General features: G+C 41.1%; 1 protein-coding gene across 24 annotated transcripts in view; it reads right to left on the bottom strand.

The window, feature by feature from the left end:
* LOC123786490 (uncharacterized) overlaps positions 1 to 20,759 on the bottom strand; it is a 126,230-nt gene that overhangs the window by 60,079 nt on the left and 45,392 nt on the right. For 22 of the 24 annotated variants that reach the window (XR_015723557.1, XR_015723558.1, XM_087860504.1 and 19 more), the window contains one exon: positions 14,584 to 14,728. The gene's annotated coding sequence lies outside the window, so the exon portion shown is untranslated. Of the gene's footprint in view, positions 1 to 14,583; positions 14,729 to 16,264; positions 16,415 to 20,759 lie in introns of all 24 variants that reach the window. The other 2 variants (XM_087860500.1, XM_087860499.1) reach the window with 1 other exon arrangement.

Below are 20,759 nucleotides of genomic sequence, written 5' to 3' on the forward strand. Positions count from 1 at the left end.
TTCTCTTTAAGTATTAACAGACTGAATTCAGCAGCATCTTAAAGGACCATATACCACGATCAACTGGGATTTGTCCAGGGGGTGCAAGGATGGTTCAACATATGCAAATCAATCACTGTGTGACACATCACATTAACAGAATGAAAGATAAAAATCATATGAATATCTCAATAGATACAGAAAAAGCATTTGACATGCATTTGACAAAGTACAACATGCATTCATGATAAAAACCCTCAACAAATTGGATCGTGAAGAAACGTACCTCAACACAATAAAGGCCACATACGGCAAACCCACAGCTACGGCAAACATCACACTCATTGGTGAAAGACTGAAAATTTGTCATGTAAGATGGGGAACAAGACAAGGGTGCCCACTCTCAACACTCCTATTCAATACAGTACTCGAAGTCCTAGCAGAACCATCAGACAAGACAAAGAAATCATAGGCATAAAAATTGGGAAGGGAGAAGTTAAAACTGTCTCTATTTGCAGGTGACATATAGAAATCCTAAAGACTATAAAAACAACCCTGTTAGGTCTAATCAATGAATTCAGTAAAGTTGTAGGATAGAAAATAAATGTACACCTAGCAGTAGCATTCCTATACACCAACAACAAACTATCTGAAAAAGATATAAGGGAAAAGATACAAAGAACATTTATGTTAGGGAGAAAAACAACAAAATACTTAGAAATAAACTTGAGCATGGAGGTGAAAGGTCTCTTCACGGAAAACAAGACATTGATGACAGATACAAAAAAAGAAACCCACCAATGAATTGAATGGTATTGCATGTTTATGAATTGCAAGAAATAATGTTAATTACCCAAGCCACCAATAGACTCAATGAATTTCCTATCAAGATTCCAATGACTTTTTTTGCAGTAAGAAAAAAAAATCCTAAAATTTGAATGAAACAATGAAAGACTTTGGATAACCGAAACAATCTCTAGAAAGAAGAATAAAGCTGGAGGCATCACACTGCCTGATTTCAACTGTATTATAAAGCTATAGTAAATCAAAATCTTATGGTAGTGGCATAAAAACAAACACATAGACTAATGAACACAAGAGAGAGCCCAGAAATAAACCCAGACACATACGGTTTTTGAGAAGGGAGGCATTCTCAATGGAGAAAAATAAAACAGCTTCTTCAGTAAATGATGCTGGGAGAAGTGGATATTCACATGTCAAAGAACAAAACTGGACCCCTATCTTACATCATCCACAAAAATTTACTCAAAATAGATAAAAGACTTACAGGGAAGACCTGAAATTATAAAATTCCTACAAGAAAACATAGAGAATAAACTACTTGACATTGGTCTTGGTAAGTATATTTTAAAAATAACACCAAAAGCACGAGCAACAAAATAAAAAAAAAAAAAGTGGTACTACACTCAAGAGCCTCACAGTGAAAGAAATAATCAACAAAATGAAAATGCAACATATGGAATGGGAAAATATTTGCAAATCATGTATCTGAAGAGAAATTAATACCTAAAATATATACATAACTCATACAACTCAGTTGTATGTAAAAAAAAGAAAGAAAGAAAGAAAGTAAAAAAATAAAGAAAAGAAAAAAGAAACCAACTAAAGAAAGGACCAAGGACCTAAATAGACATTTCTCCAGAGAAGACAAATGGACAACCAGCACATAAAAAAGGTGTTCAGGGGCGCCTGGGTGGCACAGTGGTTAAGCGTCTGCCTTCGGCTCAGGGCGTGATCCCGGCGTTATGGGATCGAGCCCCACATCAGGCTCCTCTGCTATGAGCCTGCTTCTTCCTCTCCCACTCCCCCTGCTTGTGTTCCCTCTCTCGCTGGCTGTCTGTATCTCTGTCAGATAAATAAATAAAATCTTAAAAAAAAAAAAAGTGTTCAACATCTAATCTTTACGAAGATACAAATCAAAACCACAAAAACCACAACGAGATATCATTCTTGTTAGAATAATTATTATCAAAATGACAAAAGATAACAAATGTTGATGAAGATGTAGAAAAAAGGGAACTCCTGTGCACTGTTGGTGGGAATGTAAATTGGCATAGCCAGTATGGAAAGAACTATGAACTTTCTTCAAATATTAAAAATAAAATAACCAAAGGATCCCGCAATTCCACTTCTGGTTACATAGCTGAACAAAATGAGATTAACATGTTGAAAAAAAAGAAGTTAGCCTGTTGAAGAAGTATTGCCACCCCATGTTCATAGCAGCATTATTTACAATAGCCAAGATATGGAAACAACCTGTATCTATCAACAGAGTAATGGATAAAGAAAATGTAGTCTGTATATCCAATGGAATACTATTCAGCCATAAAAATAAGGAAATCCTGTCATTTGAGACCGCACGGATGGTCCTTGAGGACATTATACTAAATAAGTCAGCAGAGAAAGACAAATACTAGATGATCTCACTTATATGTGGACCCTAAAACATAAAACAAATAGAAAAACAAATAGAAAAAGAGATCAGATTTATGGTTACCAGAGGCACGGGGTGACGGGAGGGAAAACTGAATGAAGGGGATCAAAGGTACAAACCACAGCTGTAAGTCCTGAGAATGTCATGTGCTACACAATCACTGTAGTTAACACTGCTGCATGTTGTAGCTGAAAGTTGCTGTCCTCTAGTTCAACCTCATTGAAATATTAGGAATCCCAAGCTTAATCCGAACGGTTTGAGCCCAAGGTCACAGAGCTCCCACGTTGCTGTTTTCAATTGCTGCCATAATACAGAACACTTGGAAGGAGCACCTATATTCCAGGAACACAGCCAAATATCCTTTATTCACTAACTCTTCTGACCCTGTGACTCCATACCCTTTACTTGTCGTAGTCAGAATTCAGTTAGATAGAAACTGCCTTTCTGATTCCAACAGTACTAACGCACTATGTTTTCAACACAAGCTGCCTATAATATAAAGTATAGTTTATTTATGATGTGTATGAAAAATAAAAAAAATTATTAGATGATAGTTAAGGTCCCAGAGGCTCGACAAATTCCACAGTTCTCAAAAATATGGCCCCAAAGCCAGCAGCATTACCTACACATTTGTCAGAAATGCAAATACTCTAGCCCTCGAGAGAACTATTGAATCAGAATCCAGTGGGATTTACCTTTGGCATCAACAAGTCTTCCAGGCAATTCTAATGCACACCAAAGTTTGAGAAACACTGCTTTAATTGTTTTCATTGTTTGCACAAAGACAAGGGTGGATAATTAGTCATAGTCATCTCCATAAACTCAATAAAAGCAACGGATTAAAAAAATACAGGCAAACTCACATATCTCATACGGAAAATTTACAATTTATAAAAAATTCTACAATATGCTTTAGAAGCTTAAAGAAAAGTGTGAGGACACATGAAACCTCATGATATATTTGGGTTTTGTGATGAGCACTGAGTGTTATACACAACAGATGAATTACTGAACTCTAAAGATATTTAGGTTTTTTTTTTTTTTAAAGATTTTATTTTATTTATTCGACAGAGATAGAGACAGCCAGCGAGAGAGGGAACACAAGCAGGGGGAGTGGGAGAGAAAGAAGCAGGCTCATAGCAGAAGAGCCTGATGTGGGGCTCGATCCCATAACGCCGGGATCACGCCCTGAACCGAAGGCAGATGCTTAACCGCTGTGCCACCCAGGCGCCCCAAAAGATATTTAGGTTTTGTTTTAATTTATGACTGAATGTAGTGTTCATTTCTGTTTCATAAATGGATTTAAAACACCACATATGCCTAGTAATAAATGAAACCTCAAGAAACTAGATGAGTCTCAAACAAACAACCTAACTTTACCCCTTAAGGCACTGGAAAGAGAACACATCAGGCCAAAGTTATTAGAAGGAAAGAAATAACAAAGATTAGAGCAGGGAAAAATGAAGCGGGACTAAAAGGATAATGGAGTATACCAACGAAACTAAGAACTGATTCTCTGAAAATAAAATTGACAAGCCTTTACCTAGATTTCCCCCACCCCCAAAAACAAGGAGAGAGAGAGAGGGAGAGACAGAACTCATATAAAAAATGAAAGAGTGATACCAGAGAAATGCCAAAGATCATAAGAAACTACTCTGAACAATTATATACAAAAAATTGGACAATCTAAGGGAAATTGATAAAACTCCCAGAAACATACAACTTGCTAAGACTGAATCCTGATGAAATGGAAAATCTGAACAGATTATTAGTAAGCAGGTTGAATCAGTAATTGAAAACCTCCAAAAAACAAAACTCCAGGACTAGATGGTTTCACAGGTGAATTCTACAAAATATTCAAAAAGGAATTAATACTCAAATTCTTCCAAAAAATAAAGGAGGAGGGAATTCTTCCAAACTCATTTTATAAAACTGGAATTCTTCTGATACCTGATCCAGACAAGGATTCTGCAAGAAAAACATTACAGGCCAATATTCCTAATATACACTTACAAAAATCCTCAACAAAATATTAGCAAACCAAATTCAGTAATACACTAAAAGGATCATATACACATATCTAGAAAAGTGTTGTTACAGCTGATGTCAGAGAAATTATCTGTGCTCTCTTCTAAAATTTTTATGGTTTCAGGTCTCATATTTAGGTCCTTAAGCTTTTTGAGTTAATTTTTGTCTATGGTGGAAAAAAAGTGGTCCAGTTTCATTCTTCTGCACGTTGCTGTCCAGTTTCCCCAAGATCATCTGCTGAAGCGGCTTTATTTTCCCCACTGTATACTTTTGTGGCCTTTGTTGAAGATTAATTGACCATATAGTTGTGGAATTATTTCTGAGCTTCCTATTCTGTCCTATCGCTCTGTGTGTCTATTTTTGTGCCAGTACCATACTGTTTTGATTACTACATGTTTGTACCGTAAATTAAAGTTTGGAATTGTGATACTTCCAGCCATGTTCCAGGATATTTAGGATTTTTTGCGATTCCATACAGATTCTAGGTCTGTTCTGGTTCGGTGGAAAATGCTGTTGGTGTTTGATAGGGATTGCCTTAAATCTGTGGATTAGATAGTATGGACATTTTAAGAATATTAATTCTTCCAATCGACAAACATCGAATGTCTTTACTTTCTGTGTGTGTGTCATGACTTTAAATCAGTGTATTTATAGTTTTCAGAGTCCCGGTCTTAAAGCCTCTTTCATTAAATTTATTCCCAAGTGTGTGTGTGTGTGTGTGTGTGTGTGTTTAATCGTTGGTGCAGTTGTAAATGGGATTTCTTTCTCAATTTCTCTTTCTGCTATTTCATTCGTAGTGCGTAGAGATGGAACAGATCTGTGTATTAACTTTGCATCTTGTAATTTTACTGAACTTATGAGTTCTAGTGACTTTTTTTTTTGGTAGGGTCCTTAGAGTTTTCTAGATACAGTATCGTGCTATCGTGCTATACACGAATAGTGACAGTTTTACTTCTCCCTTACCAATTTAGATGCCTTTTCTTTCTTTTCCTGGTCTGATTGCTGAGGTCAGGACTTGCAGTACTATATTAAACAAAAGTGCTGGGAGTGCACATCCTTGTCTTCTTTCTGATCTTAGAAGCAAAACTTTTGGTTTTTCACCATTGAGTATGACGTTAGCTGTGTGTTTTAGATATATGGTTACTGTTATTATTTTGGGGTACGTTCCCTCTAATCTTACTTTGTTGAGTATTTTTGTCATCACTGGGTGTTGTACCTTGACGGATTAGATTTTAAACTAAAGAGGTAGGTAGAGATACAGAAGGACACTATATTATTCTTAAAGGATGTATCCAACAAGTGGATATGACAATTATAAATATCTATGCTCCCAACAGGGAAGCAGCTAGATACACAAGCCAACTCTTAACCAGAATAAAGAGACATATAGATAATAATACGTTAATAGTAGGGAAGATATAGATAATAATACGTTAATAGTAGGGAACCTCAACACTCCTCTCTCAGCAATAGACAGATCACCTAAGCAGAAAATCAACAAAGAACCAAGAACTTTGAACGGACCAGATGGACCAGATGGACCTCATAGATATATACAGAACACTACACCCCAGAACAACAGAATACTCATTCTTTTCGAATGCACAGGGAACGTTCTCCAGAATAGATCACATACTGGGTCACAAAACAGGTCTCAACCGATACCAAAAGACTGAGATTATTCCCTGCATATTCTCACACCGCAATGCTTTGAGAATGGAACTCAATCACAAGGAAAAATTTGGAAGAAACTCAAACACTTGGAAACTAAGAAGCATCCTGCTCAGGAATGATTGGGTAAACCAGGAAATTAAAAATCAATTTAAGCAATTTATGGAGACCAACGACAATGAAAACATATCGGTCCAAAACCTATGGGACACTGCAAAGGTGGTCCTAAGGGGGAAATACACAGCCATCCAAGCCTCACTCAAAAGAATAGAAAAATCTAAAATGCAGTTTTTATATTCACACCTCAAGAAGCTGGAACTGGAACAGGTCTAACCCACGCACAAGAAGGCAGGTGATCAAGATTAGAGCAGAGATCAATGAATTAGAAACCAGGAGCACAGCAGAGCAGATCAACAGAACTAGAAGCTGGTTCTTTGAATCAACAAGATCGACAAGCCGCTGGCCAGACTTATTCAAAAGAATAGAGAAAGGACCCAAATTAATAAAATTATGAATGAAAAGGGAGAGATCACAACCTACACCAATGAAATAGGAAGGATCATTAGAAACTTTTTATCAACAGCTTTATGCCAATAAATTAAACAACCTGGGAGAAATGGATGCCTTCCTGGAAACCTATAAACAACCAAGACTGAAACAGGAAGAAACTGGTTACTTAAACAGACCGATTAATTATGAAGAGATTGAGGCAGTGATCAAAAACCTCCCCAAAAACATGAGTCCAGGGCCTGACGGATCCCCAGGGAATTCTACCAAACATTCAAATAAGAAATAATACCTATTCTCCTGAAGCTGTTTCAAAATATAGAAATAGAAGGAAAACTACCAAAGTCATTCTATGAGGCCAGAATTACCTTGATCCCCCAACCAGGCAAAGACCCCATCAAAAAGGAGAATTACAGACCGATATCCCTGATGAATTTGGACGCCAAAATTCTCAACAAGATCCTACCTAGCTAATAGGAGGCAACAGTTCATTAAAAGGATTATCCATCAAGACCAAGTGGGATTCATCCCTGGGATGCAAGCGTGGTTCAACATTCGCAAATCGATCAGTGTGATAGATCATATCAGCAAGAAAAGAGTCAAGAACCATATGAGCCTCTCAATTGATGCAGAAAAAGCATTTGACAAAATACAACATCCTTTCCTGATTAAAACCCTTCGGACTGTAGGAATAGAGGGTACATTCCTCAATTTCATATTCTATGAAAAGCCTACAGTGAATATCATTCTCAATGGGGAAAAGCTGGAAGCCTTTCCCTTAGGTCAGGAACACGACAAGGATGCCCACTCTCACTATTATTCTTCAACTTAGTACTAAAAGTCCTTGCAGCAGCAATCAGACAACAAAAAGGGATAAAAGGTCTCCAAATCGGCAAAGAAGATGTCAAACTGTCTCTCTTCGCAGATGACATGATACTCTATATGGAAAACCCAAAAGACTCCACCCCCAAACTACTAGAACTTATAGAGAAATTCAGTAATGTGGCGGGATACAAAATCAATGCTCAGAAATCAGTTGCATTTCTATACAAGAACAATGAGACTGAAGAAAGAGAAATTAGGGAATCCATTCCATTTACAATAGCATGAAAAATCATACATTATCTCGGAATTAACTGAACCAGAGATGTAAAGGATCTATATTCTAGAAACTACAAATCGCTCTTGAAAGACATTGAAGAAGACACAAAAAGATGGAAAAATATTCCATGCTCATGGAACGGAAGAATTAACATCGTTAAAATATCTACGCTACCTAGAGCAATCTACACATTCCATGCTATCCCAATCAAAATACCAATGACATTTTTCAAAGAACTGGAACAAACAGCCCTTAAATTTGTATGGAACCAGAAAAGGCCCCGAATCGCCAGGGAATTCTTGAAAAGGAAAACAAAGCTGGGGGCATCACGTTGCCTGATTTCAAGCTGTACTACAAAGCTGTGATCACAAAGACAGCATGGTATTGGCACAAAAAAAGACACATAGACCAATGGAACTGAATAGAGAACCCAGAAATGGACCCTCGGCTCTTTGGGCAAATAATCTTTGACAAAGCAGGAAAAAACATCCAGTGGAAAAAAAGACAGTCTCTTCAATAAATGGTGCTGGGAAAAATTGGACAGCTACATGCAGAAGAATGAACCTTGACCACTCTCTCACACCATACACAAAGATAAACTCCAAATGGATAAAAGACCTCGATGTGAGACAGGAATCCATCAAAATCCTAGAGGAGAGCACAGGCAGCAACCTCTACGACATCGGCCACAGCAACTTTTTTCATGACACATCTCCAAAGGCAAGAGAAACAAAAGATAAAATGAACTTGTGGGACTTCATCAACATCAAAACCTTCTGCACAGCCAAGGAAACAGTCAAAAAAACTAAGAGGCAGCCCACGGAACGGGAGAAGATATTTGCAAATGACACTACAGATAAAAGACTAGTATCCAAAATCTACAAAGAACTTCTCAAACTCAATACACGAGAAAAAAATAAACAAATCCTAAAATGGGCAGAAGATATGAACACTTTTCCAATGAAGACATACAAATGGCTAACAGACACATGAAAAAATGTTCAAAATCATTAGCCATCACGGAAATTCCAATCAAAACCACACTGAGATACCACCTTGTGCCAGTTAGAATGGCAAAAACGGACAAGGAAAGAAACACCAAAGGTTGAAGAGGATGTAGAGAAAGGGGTTCCCTCCTACATTGTTGGTGGGAATGCAATTGGTATAGCCACTCTGGAAAACAGTGTGAAGGTCCCTTAAAAAGTTAAAAATTGAGCAACCCTATGATCCAGCCATTGCACTACTGGGTATTTACCCCAAAGATACAGACATAGTGAAGAGAAGGGCCATATGCACCCCAATGTTCATAGCAGCATTGTCCACAATAGCTAAATTGTGGAAGGAGCCGAGATGCCCTTCAACAGATGACTGGATTAAGAAGTTGTGGTCCATATATACAATGGAATATTACTCAGCTATCAGAAAGAATGAATTCTCAACGTTTGCTGCAACATGGACAGCACTGGAGGAGATAATGCTAAGTGAAATAAGTCAAGCAGAGAAAGACAATTATCATATGATTTCTCTCATCTATGGAACATAAGAACTAGGAAGATCGGTAGGGGAAGAAAGGGATAAAGAAAGGGGGGGTAATCAGAAGGGGGAATGAAGCATGAGAGACTATGGACTCTGAGAAACAAATGAGGGCTTCAGAGGGGAGGGGGTTGGGGGAATGGGATAGACTGGTGATGGGTAGTAAGGAGGGCACGTATTGCATGGTGCACTGGGTGTTATACGCAACTAATGAATCATCAAACTTTACGTCAGAAACCAGGGATGTACTGTATGGTGACTAACATAATATAATAGAAAAGAAAAAAAAAAGAAAAAAAGAAAATTCTTTATTAAAAAATAAATAAATAAATAAATGAAAGGGGGAAAAAGGAAAAAAACGTAAGCACACAAAATCAGGGAACAGGACAGGGATAACAGCCCCAGATACAGAGGAAAAAGCTGGATAAAACAGATGATTTTCTATGAATGTATAAATCACCAAAACTAAACCAGAAAATGATAGCAAATCTAAAAAAGCACTAAGCTTTTTTTTTTTTTTAAAGATTTTATTTATTAATTTGACATAGAGAGACAGCCAGCAAGAGAGGGAACACAAGCAGGGGGAGTGGGAGAGGAAGAAGCAGGCTCCTAGCGGAGAAGCCTGATGTGGGGCTTGATCCCAGAACGCTGGGATCACGCCCTGAGCCGAAGGCAGAGGTTTAAGAACTGAGCCACCCAGGCGCCCCAAAAGCACCAAGCTTAGGTAGTTTTACTGGGGAATTCCACCAAATTTAAGGAAACAGATCATTTCAAGAGTATTTAAACTGGCTAAAGCAGAGAAAGCTTTTAATAAAGCTAAGGAAAGCACTAAAACAACTTGATAAAGATTACATTAAAAACAAAATTACAAACTGGTTTCACAAATCACAATGTAAAATGACTCAGTAAAATATTACTAGAATCTGGCTACACACTAACAGAGTTTTCACTGATGATTCAATAATATGACCATGATTCAATAACACAAAATCTGTTACTATTATTCATATGAACAGGTCAAGGAAGAACATCTGTATAATTTCACAGATGCTAAAACAGTATTTAATAAAATTCAACAACCATTTTTGATTAAAAAAACAAAGAGCAACAACACAGCCCTTAGTAAAATAACTAGTGTGGCAGAAACACTAAAAGCATTCTCAGTGAAGTAAGGAACAAGACAACGTACCCACTATCATTCTGACTTAGTATTTGATCTTGTCCTGGAAATACAAAGCAACCAAAAAAGAGAAACAAGAGACATAAAAAGTAAAAAACATGGAATGAAATTCTTATTATTTGTAACTGATATGATATTATACCTGAAAATCCAAGAGAACCAACTGCAAAAACTACTAGAAACAATATGATGACATAAGTTCCTGCTTGAAAAATCAGTAAGTACAGGGGCACCTGGGTGGCTCAGTCGGCTAAGCATCTGCCTTGGGCTTAGGTCATGATCCCAGGATCCTAGGATCAAGCCCCACATCGCATGGGGCTCCCTGCTCGGCAGGAAGCCTGCTTCTTCCTCCCCCTCTGCCTACCACTCCCTCTACTTGTGCTCCTCTCTCTCTAATAAATAAATAAAATAAAAATTAGTAAAGTACAATAATAAAAATATGTAATATAAGAAAGGGTCCTATTTTCAACAACAAAAAAGATCAACTAGGAATAAATTTAAGAAATGTACAGGATTTTTACACAAACCTTTTAAAGACATTTCTGAGACAACTGGAGAAATGTGTATGTAGATTGGATATTACATTAAATTAGTACTAGGCAATAAATTGTTAATTTTGATAAATATAAAAAAGTTTTGATAAATATAGCAATGAGGTTATATATATTTCAAAAGTCTCTATTTGTTCCAGTTCCCAAGTTATACTCTGAAGTAGTTACGAATAAAATCATTTGTTTTAAAACATTCTAGTCCCCCACCCTACAAAGAAATGGAGGGAAGAGGGACAAATGATTCAAGATTGGCAACACATGGCAAACTGTTTAAAAAGACGTGATGGATACATCCAGGTTCATTATATTCTCTTCCCTACTTTTGTGTATTTGAAAATGTGCACAATAGGACCCAAACAAAGGCACGTACTGAGAGACTCAAAGGTACACAATAGGCTTATAAAAACACACAAAAATTGCCACCTAACAATTAGAAATGCAAATTAAAGCTACAAATCAGATGTCATTTTCATCAATCAAATAGAGAAAAGATCCAAATATTTGGTGATATTCAGTATTTGGGGGAAAGGAAGTAACTGACCTGCCGGGGAAAAAGTATCCATCAGTACTTTGGAGGACTCCTTGGCCTCACCTTTCAAAATTATAAACACACACTCCGTGGCCCAGCAATTTCACTTCTTAGGAATTTATGCTAGAGATACTAATTCAATAAGTATTTTCCGCCACCTACTATGGCCACACACTAGAGACAGAAAAGTGGAGGAAACAAGGCCCCTGCTCTCATAGGGTTCCATTATTGTAGGGGAGGAGAGAACCAATAAAGCCAATTAAGTACACGGACAATTGCAAGGTCAAGGGAGATAAGTGTGATGAAAAAAGCAAACAGAATAAGGGTGCTGGGAGTGGCAAGAAGTCTATTTTGGATGGGCCTCTCTGAGGACGTGACAGTTGGGCAGAGACCTGGGTGAAGAAGAAAACAAAGGAGAAGAATGACCAGGAGAACATTCCAAGAAATAGGGAAGGAAACCACGGAGTAACACATACATTTGGCTTTCCTGCCCTCTGCTTTTCTTTTTATTCCCTAACAGTCTTTCGTTCCTCCAAAGGATATGAGCACCTCTTGAATGTCTTTCTTTGTCCTGATACAAAAATGAAAATAAACGTATCTTTGAAATACAATACATCTTTCGGGCCAGCACTGTTTCCCCAAACACTATTGTGCCTAATAATTTCATTTCTTCAAAGGAAGAATTCCCAAACTTATCTAGGTGTAATGCCAAACCTGTTTACAAAAGTACATTCAAGCTAGAATTAGTTTCACAAAAGATATTGACCAGTTACTAGATAATTTTATAGAAAAAAAAAAATACTGTCAGTCGCTGCCCTTCTGGCAAGAATGCGAACCACTGACTTAGAGAAGACTATAGTTTAATTTCATAACCTTTTAAGCAATGAGGTTGAAATGTTGAAGTGCCTATTTGGATAAATATTTATTTATTTGGATAAATATTATTTATCCAAATATTTTCAATTTCAATTTCATGATCTTTTAGGCAATGATATTGATATTTTTAGAGGCTATTTTAATAAATATTTGACACTGAAGTGGCCAGTGTCAATTAAGGGCGTTCCAGTTGACCCCAAAAGAAACGACTCTGCAACAACACCTGAGAACATTACATACTAACCTGTTCAAAACCGTGAAACACCCAGACTTCAAACTTGCCATGAATGATACGTTCTGTGAACAGCCAGATTAATTACAAAGCCAGCATATGGAGAGATCTGTCCCTGTGAAATACACTATCTTAATTCTGAAATCAGCTTTACCTGGATGCATTCATCTCCTATTCAGACAACGCAAAAAAAACTAAGACTTCCAGATTCTACAGAGATTCCTAAGGAGACAACTCAGTGTAATCCAATTTCAAGCACCATTAGCCATCTGCACAAGCAACGACAGGTTTCCCTCCAACAGCTGACGATGCGGTGTACCCCTGGCCACATCACACCACTGAACCTTCCCCCAAAGGTCCAGCAGAGAATGCCACTTCTGACAACTAGTTACCCGAGAAAAAATTACCAAAGTGAGAAACCGGGAAAAGGTAAGCTTCCGCACAGGCCAGCCCAGCAAGAGGGGCGCTCAGTTTTGAGTTCTATGCAGATCTGAGGCCAAGAATCCCAATGCTCTCTGGCTCTGGAGCCTGCCCTTCCACGTCCCACCTCTTACGTGAGAGGCGTCCAGGAGCCTCACAAGGGACGCCCCCCACGCCCTCCTCTACTCTACAACGTGGGGTCGTGATTGCCCCCTGCTCCCAGCCCCTGGGAAAGACGCTGGTCCAGCCGGTCGAGGACGGGGTACCACTGGCTCACCTGGGGAGGGTAAGGGCACGGGGCTGGGCTCCGCGGAGGGCCAGAAAAGGGCACCAGGGGAGGGAAGGGGACAGTCGGGGGCCCTCCGGCAAGCAGCTATCTGGGGAAAGGATGCCCGCGGGCCTCACTGGCGGGCCAGGCGAGGGAAAGAGGACACGTGAGAATGCAGGGTAGACGTGGGGCGCTCCTGCAGGCAAGAAACGTACGGAGGGGCGGGGGGCTTAAGAGCTGCCTGCGGGCCAGGTAGGGGGCCCCGCCCCTGCGCCCTGCCTCCCCTGCCCAGCGCCCGCTTCATGCCCGCGTCCGCGGCGCAGCGCGGCTCTGCCGGCCCCTTGCCCGCCAGCCGCAGGTTCTGCTTCAGGCGGCAGTCGGCGTCCAGCGCCGCGGCGGCCGAGCCCGACGAGGACGAGCCCGAGGCGGTGCAGCGCTCATGCTCCAAGGCGACGGGCTCCGTCCGCTTCCTCATCCCGCGGCCGACAGGGCCAGCCGCCGACGGCGTCCGCTGACCTCGCCCGCCCGCCCGCGCTGCAGTCGCCGCGACTCGCAGGAGCAGCTGCCGCCCGGAGCCCGCAGCCCCTCACATCCCAGCCCCAGGCCGCGGCGCCCGACTCTACGGACCCGCGCCTGGGATCAGGTCGGCCGCGCCTGCCAATCAGCGCCGGGCTCCCACCGGCCCCGCCCCCTCCATGCTTCCGCCGGGAGCGCGCCCAGCGTCCCCGGCGCCGACCTGCCCCCATTTTGGAGAAGGGCGGGAGAAGCCTTGCGGGGAGTCACAGTCGCTTTCGGGCGAGCGACCGGTGGTGCCCTTGAGAGGTCTGAGCTCGGTCGCCGCGGGTGAGAGGGCCGCCTTTGCCTGGGTGCTCAGCGCCAGGAGCCAACGCAGCCGGTCCTGCCCCAAATCAGTGGCCGAACGTGGGAGGACGCCGGCCAGAAAGCACCCAGCGAGCCCGAGCCGCAGAGGAAAGCGGGCTCCCACCTCTCCCGCCCCAGATTGTGATTTTCCCTAATGCTGGGAAGCCAGTATGAATGAACCCCTCGGAAAGGTTTCTGTAATGGCTTATGAAAACAAAGAGCAAACGGTAACAAATCACCATTCTCATGATTCATAACTATTTTCCACAAGATTTTAATTTAAAAAATACGCTCTCAGGTACTTTTTTTTTTTTTAACACAAGCATATAGATAATTTAATTTTAAAATATTGGGCTGAATTTATGAAAACTGAACTCATTAAACAACTTACTTCTTAAAATCTGTATATGACTTTAGAGTTGTGTAAAGCAGTTAGTAGTCGCTGGTGGAGGTGCGCCTGGCTGGTGGAGCACAGGACTCTTGATCTGGCTTTGTAGGTGCCAGTCCTAGGTCGGGTGTGCAGATCACTGAAGAATCTTTAAAAAAAATAAAAAAGGAAAAAATCTGTTTCAAAGTTAAATTTACACTTGTGGAACCCAAGATAAGAACTAATTCAATTCATCTTACAAAGAAAAGAGCTGTTTCATAAATTTAGTGTTACAGCTTTGGCATTCTTTTATATTTCTTGGAAAGGATCTACAACCGAGAGATTGGCTTACTTATCACAAAGTGAACTTTCAACATTCAAAATTTCAACATTTCTGTAAGTTGAAAACTATTGGCAATTGATAAATTTAAGATCAATTAGAAATGCCTTTAGAAATTTCATAGCTCCTTCTATTAGCTTTGTAATGATAGTTCTAAATTGCAAAAGAATTTCATTGACAGTGTTATAAAAAATATCACAACTGGCATTCATATTTGTGTGGATAGCTTCAAATACAATTTTAAAATTTAAATGGTGAATTCTTTAAACTGTTATGCACATACTGGAGATTAGGAATCCAGAAACCGAAGTTAAAAAAAAAAAAAAAAACTGACCCTATCACTCACAAAATCCTCTTTAATTGAAAAAAAAAAAAAAAAAAGCAAGGAAGGGAGGGCTGTTGAGAAGAGAGAAATGTGAGGGTTATTGAGTCTGGCTGGCATTGGGCCTTACCCGTACAGTCCTCAACTCTTGGTCCTGTAGGGGCCAAGGGCCAGGCTGCTCCAAGGTGGGCCACTTTGGCTTGAAGATTATTTTGACCTAAAGGCAATCAAGACCCTATGGACTTCCTCCCTATGAAAGAAACTTTTTGCCCCTTCCTTGACTAATAGAAGAATCTAAATTGGGGTCTTTCCCCAATTTAATAATGGTTATTACCAGAAATGAGTCTTATCCAAGTGACCCATCTATATGGCAAGGCAAGCATCTAATTACCAAACATTCGCTCTTCTTGCCCTGTGACTTGCATTCTTTCCCTTCAAAGTCCCAGACCCCCACCTGATTCTCTTTAGTTCAGGATGGATACATACACACACACCTTATTTTGCCTATCTTTGGAATTTCCATGTCAGTGTGGATTCCCTGTATGTAGGAAACTAAATTTGATTTTCTCCTGTTAATCTGTCTCATATCAATTTGATTCTTAGTACAGCTTGACGGACCTAGAAGGGGACAGGAAATTCTTGCTCCTGATATTCCACATTGACTTTCTGTATGGTCTTTAAATACTATGCTACACTGGTGACACCCACATTTGTATCTCTAGTCCATACCCTTTCCTTGAACCCCAGGCTCCTCTATCTAATGGTCTACTCATCCACTCTAATATCCTGTAGGCACCTAAAGTTCCTATGTTCAAAACTGAGCTCCCAACTCTTTTCCCTCCCCCAACTCCACGTGTAACCTTCCTCACCTCAGGAAGGGCAACCTTGTATTTACATTTCCGTAGGTCAAAACCCTGGGATCATCCTTGAATCCTCTCTTCTTATGTCTGTATTAGCACTCCTTTCAAAATCTATCCAGGACACAACCACTTCTCACCACCGCCTCCATCCACACCCTGGCCCAAGCTGCCATCTTCTCTCACCTGGATTATTTTAATAGCATAAGTGGTCTCCTGCCTCCACCATTGTCAACTTTTGTCTACTTAACTCAGCCGTCGGAAAGTTCTTTTTAAAGACGTAGCTCCAATCCTGTCACTTGTTTGCTCAAAATACCTGTATGGTTTCCCATCTCACTGAAAATAAAACAGAAAACTTGTGAGAGGGCCTACAAGGGTCCTACCTGACATGGCCTCCAGCCCTCACTCTGATATCAGCCACCAGGGTCTCCCTCCCTTACTCTGCTCCAGTGTCACTGCCTCCTTGCTGATGCGGGGACCCCAAGGAGAGGTGTGGGTGGCACGTGTGTGAGCCACCCATTCCCCTCCTTGGGGCCTTTTACTTACATTCCTGCTGCCCGTAATTCTCTACCCAACCTATGGCCCCGTTTCCACATGCCTTACTCGCTCCACACTGCAGGTCTGTGCCTTCTCTGAACACCAACAAAACCCTCAGGTCCTCTCATCATCACTCTATTTACCTGCCTTGGCTTATTCTCCTTAGCACTTTTCACTAATATATTTATCATCAGTATATCTGTATCCCACGCTGGAACGTAGACTTGAGAACAAGTACTTTGTTCACTACTTTATTTTCAGTGTCTAGAACAATATGCAGCATAGAGTGAGCACTTCATGAATATTTGCTTAAAGAGTAATCAATCACCACAGCCCCTTAGAAGTGTGTACTGTTGGCCCCATTGTACAGGTAAGGAAATGAAGCTCAGGCCGAGATTCTGAAATTAAAAAGGTATATGAGGAAGGTTGTGGATACTGGTGATTTTTGGAATACAGTTCTGTAGCACAGTCCACTATAGATCTGTGTATTTAATAAAACTTAGCTAAATTATCCCTGACTGTAGAGCTGAAAAGGAAATGTCACTCAATTCAGATTACACAGCTATTGTATCTTTATTTGCAAAAGAGGAACATAGTTTCTGGGGTTAGCTAGAATGCAGTCATATTTTCTTTTTAGAAATGTTGCTTTTTAAAAGGTAACCAAGTAAAACAAACTGTTTCTATAGCAGTAATTTCCACCTTTGATTCTATATGGTTATGAAAATTTCCATAATCATATAGGTAAATTATGGCTGTGTGAATTCGTGTGAATCTGGGTATTTTCCCCCCTTTGTAGACTTCACCATTAGACCTATTTTCCAAATGTTTTAAAATGACTCTTCTAAAATCAAAGGAGCTTCTGTGGCGTTGAAAGCTTACATACAAAGTCTGCCACTTTAGAAGCTGAGTAACCTTGGATAAGTTGTCTGTTCAGTGGTTGGGGTGCCTGACTGGCTTAGTGGTCAGAACCTGCAACTCTTGATCTTAGGGTCCTGAGTTCAAGCCCCATTTTGGGCATGGAGCCTACTTGTGACCTCGGGGCAGTTACTCAGACTCTCTGTGCTGTCCGTTTCTTCTGCAAAAATGGGAAAGAGTATAATAATAGTACTCAACTCTTCCTGTAGCGAGGGCCCTAGGAGTGGTATATGTATATGTCAGCTTCTCTGGACAATGCCTGACATACAAGTAGCAGCGACGTCAGTCTTTGCTATTAATTTTCTGTCTACCACTGCCGCTGCTATTGAAGTGGGAGACCAGCGAGGTTCTTGTCTCACCTAGTCGAAGACTGAATCTCTCAGACAAAGGAGAGTAAACCGATAGAGGTTCAGTAAGTGATGAAACAGAAGAAGCTCTCGGGAGGGGGAGGGGTCCTGACAGGTTTACCCTTGTGGGCTTTTAGGGTTGGTCTTTTATAGAAAGCTAACCAGGGAACTTAAATCTTTTTTACTTCTCTGTTGATAGCACCCTTGAGTAAGGACTAGTGATAACATCGTCAGTGGCTTGCTTCCTTTTTAGCGTCCTGTAATTCTTTGTTGGTCACACGTAGCTGTCATAATAAGACCCCAGCTCCCACACCTGGGACAGGATGGTCTGGTTTGTTCCCTTAGCTCTGGTTTCCTTATATCTCTGAATTTTTGAGATTTGTATGAGCTTGATCCCGTAGCCCCCTACCTCTCTCTCCCTACCTAGCCCTGCCTGTCCCTTACTCACTACTACTTATTACCGTTATTCTTATTTTTCTCTTACTACCTCAAAAGGGTGCTAAGCACGTGGCCTATGTTACCCGTTGTTCTTATAAGAACACTTTGAGATTTAAACCATTTCTTCCAGCCATGTATCCAGAGGCTTGGGGAGATTAAGTATCTTGGCCATAGCCAGTGGGAAGTGAAACTAGGATTTAAACCATGGCAGTCTGGTTTCAAACTTGCACTTTAAATTCCATCCTTGACTACTTTCCCTAACACAGGGCAGCCATTGCGTGGATACCGGGCATGTTCTGCTGGGCACGAAATGTGAGTATTAGAATGCAGTGTGAGGACACTAGAGAGGTGTACACAGGAGCATAAGGAGAAATGCTGGTAGGAGCTGGGGTAGAGGAGGGGGCGTTGGGGCCACGCCTGGAAGGATGAGGTCCCCACTCTGAGAAGGAAGATAGGCAATGCAGCTGAAGGATACAGCCGTGCAGAGACTCATGGTCACATAGGAAGGGGGGACTGATGTGTGTGCAGAGGCTACAAAGGTGGGTTCTAGGCCTAGCAGAGTTGTGTATTCATGTATAAGGCATTTGGAAGTTGGTAAAGGATTTTAGACAGGGAAGTGACAGGACAGTTTTTTACGTTTTGAGGGTGGTGATGGCAGCACTACATGGAATAGATTGGAGATAAGAAAGAACAGTGGCAGGGGTGCTTATGATCGCTCTTTGACAGACCTACTGTGAGAGCTGCGTATGGTCCAAACTGTGTCTGGTCGCTGGGCCCAGAAATCAGTGTCTGGGTTTCAGAGATGAGGCAAACAGGACTTGTAACTGTTAGAACAGGGGTGGAGATGGGATGGGTAATGAATGAAGGAGGAATCACAGAGGATCTTGAGGGGATTCTCTCTCAGATACAGCATCAGAGATCAGGAGGAAGAGTGTTTGGGGAAAGGTGAGTTTTGTTTTGAACATTAGAGAGTGCCTGGTCGAACAGTTAGGTCATTTTGCAAATGAGACTGAGCCAAAAGAAATTACAGATCAAGTTCAGGGACTTGTCTGAACTTACAGCATATTGGAGCAAAGCCTCACCTTGAACACAGATTTCCTAGATTTCCTGTCTGTTGTTCTTTCAGAACAGTTACTTCATTTAAAAAGTTAGGAGACAGTGGTGGGACGGGCAGCAGAGATGCCAGAATGCCAAGGCACGCAGGCTCTAAAATACGACCCCATGCTGCACTCAGACAACCAGGCACTTTGGAGGTTATGTAACACATGAGGAGACAAGCCCAAAGAGACACAGACTCGTCCAGCAGGAGCTGGCCGCCCCGGCCTTACGACTGGCTCTTCAGACCTTCAGTCCATGCAGCTCTCTGTTTCACTCAAATCTTAAGTTACCACTTTTGGGGGGTTCAGAGGCAAACTTAAAAGTTATAAAATCACTCCTTTTTCTAGGTTTTAGTTTGGCAGAGCACCTTTTGCAGCTTTTTGCCGCACAGGCACCTTCCACTAACAAACCCGTCTGCTCAGGTGACTCAGCGGCCTGGAAGACTCGGCCTGAGGAGGTTGGCCAGTCTCTGACACAGCCAAGCGGGGACAGGCCAATCTATCTGATTGATGTGAGGGCTGATAGGCCCATGACCCACAGGACCTTTCAAGAATCACTGTTCCCAGGAAGATGATAGTCACTGGGTCTAGAGGAGGGACTCTGCCTTGTTCATTCCACGCCCTCAAGGTTAGGTGCTGTATTCAGCAAACTGAAATAATTGTCCACTTTCTATATGCAGAACTGCTAATAGTTTAAGTGAGGTTTTAGAAAAATTATCTTGGGCTCCCAGCCTGAGGTGGGAACACAAAACAGTACAATTTTTACTATAGATAAATCTAAATCTGAAAGCATGTGTGTATTTTCTTTTTTTAATTTTTTTAAAAGATTTTATTCATTTGATAGAGAACACGAGCAGAGGGTAGGGGCAGAGGGAGAGGGAGAGAGAGAAGCAGACTCCCACTGAATTGGGAGCCCAACATGGGGCTTGATCCCAGGACCCTAATATCATGACCTGAGCCAAAGGCAGACACTTAACCAACTGAGACACCCAGGGGCCCCAGCATATGTGTGTGTGTGTGTGTGTTTTTATTTTTAGGATTTTATTCATTTGAGAAAGAAAACACAAGTAGGGAGGAGGGGCAGAGGGTGAGGGAGAAACAGACTCCCCACTGAGCAGGGAGCCCAGTGTGGGACTCAATCCTGGGACTCCGGGATTGACCTGAGCTGAAGGCAGACACTTCACCGCCTGAGCCACCCAGGTGCCCCCATGTGTGTATTTTTATAAAAATTATTTCACACATGTCTTTTGTATACCTGCAGATCTATGAATCATACAGGAGTTTCAGCTATTCCTTAAAATAGTATTTGCTGATAATAGGAATATTTAACTGAATTCTAATAAATCA

This window comes from Ursus americanus, unplaced genomic scaffold (genome assembly GCF_024610735.1).
Source record: "Ursus americanus isolate L20-20 unplaced genomic scaffold, mUrsAme1.1.p SCAF_68, whole genome shotgun sequence".
Lineage (NCBI taxonomy): Eukaryota > Metazoa > Chordata > Mammalia > Carnivora > Ursidae > Ursus > Ursus americanus.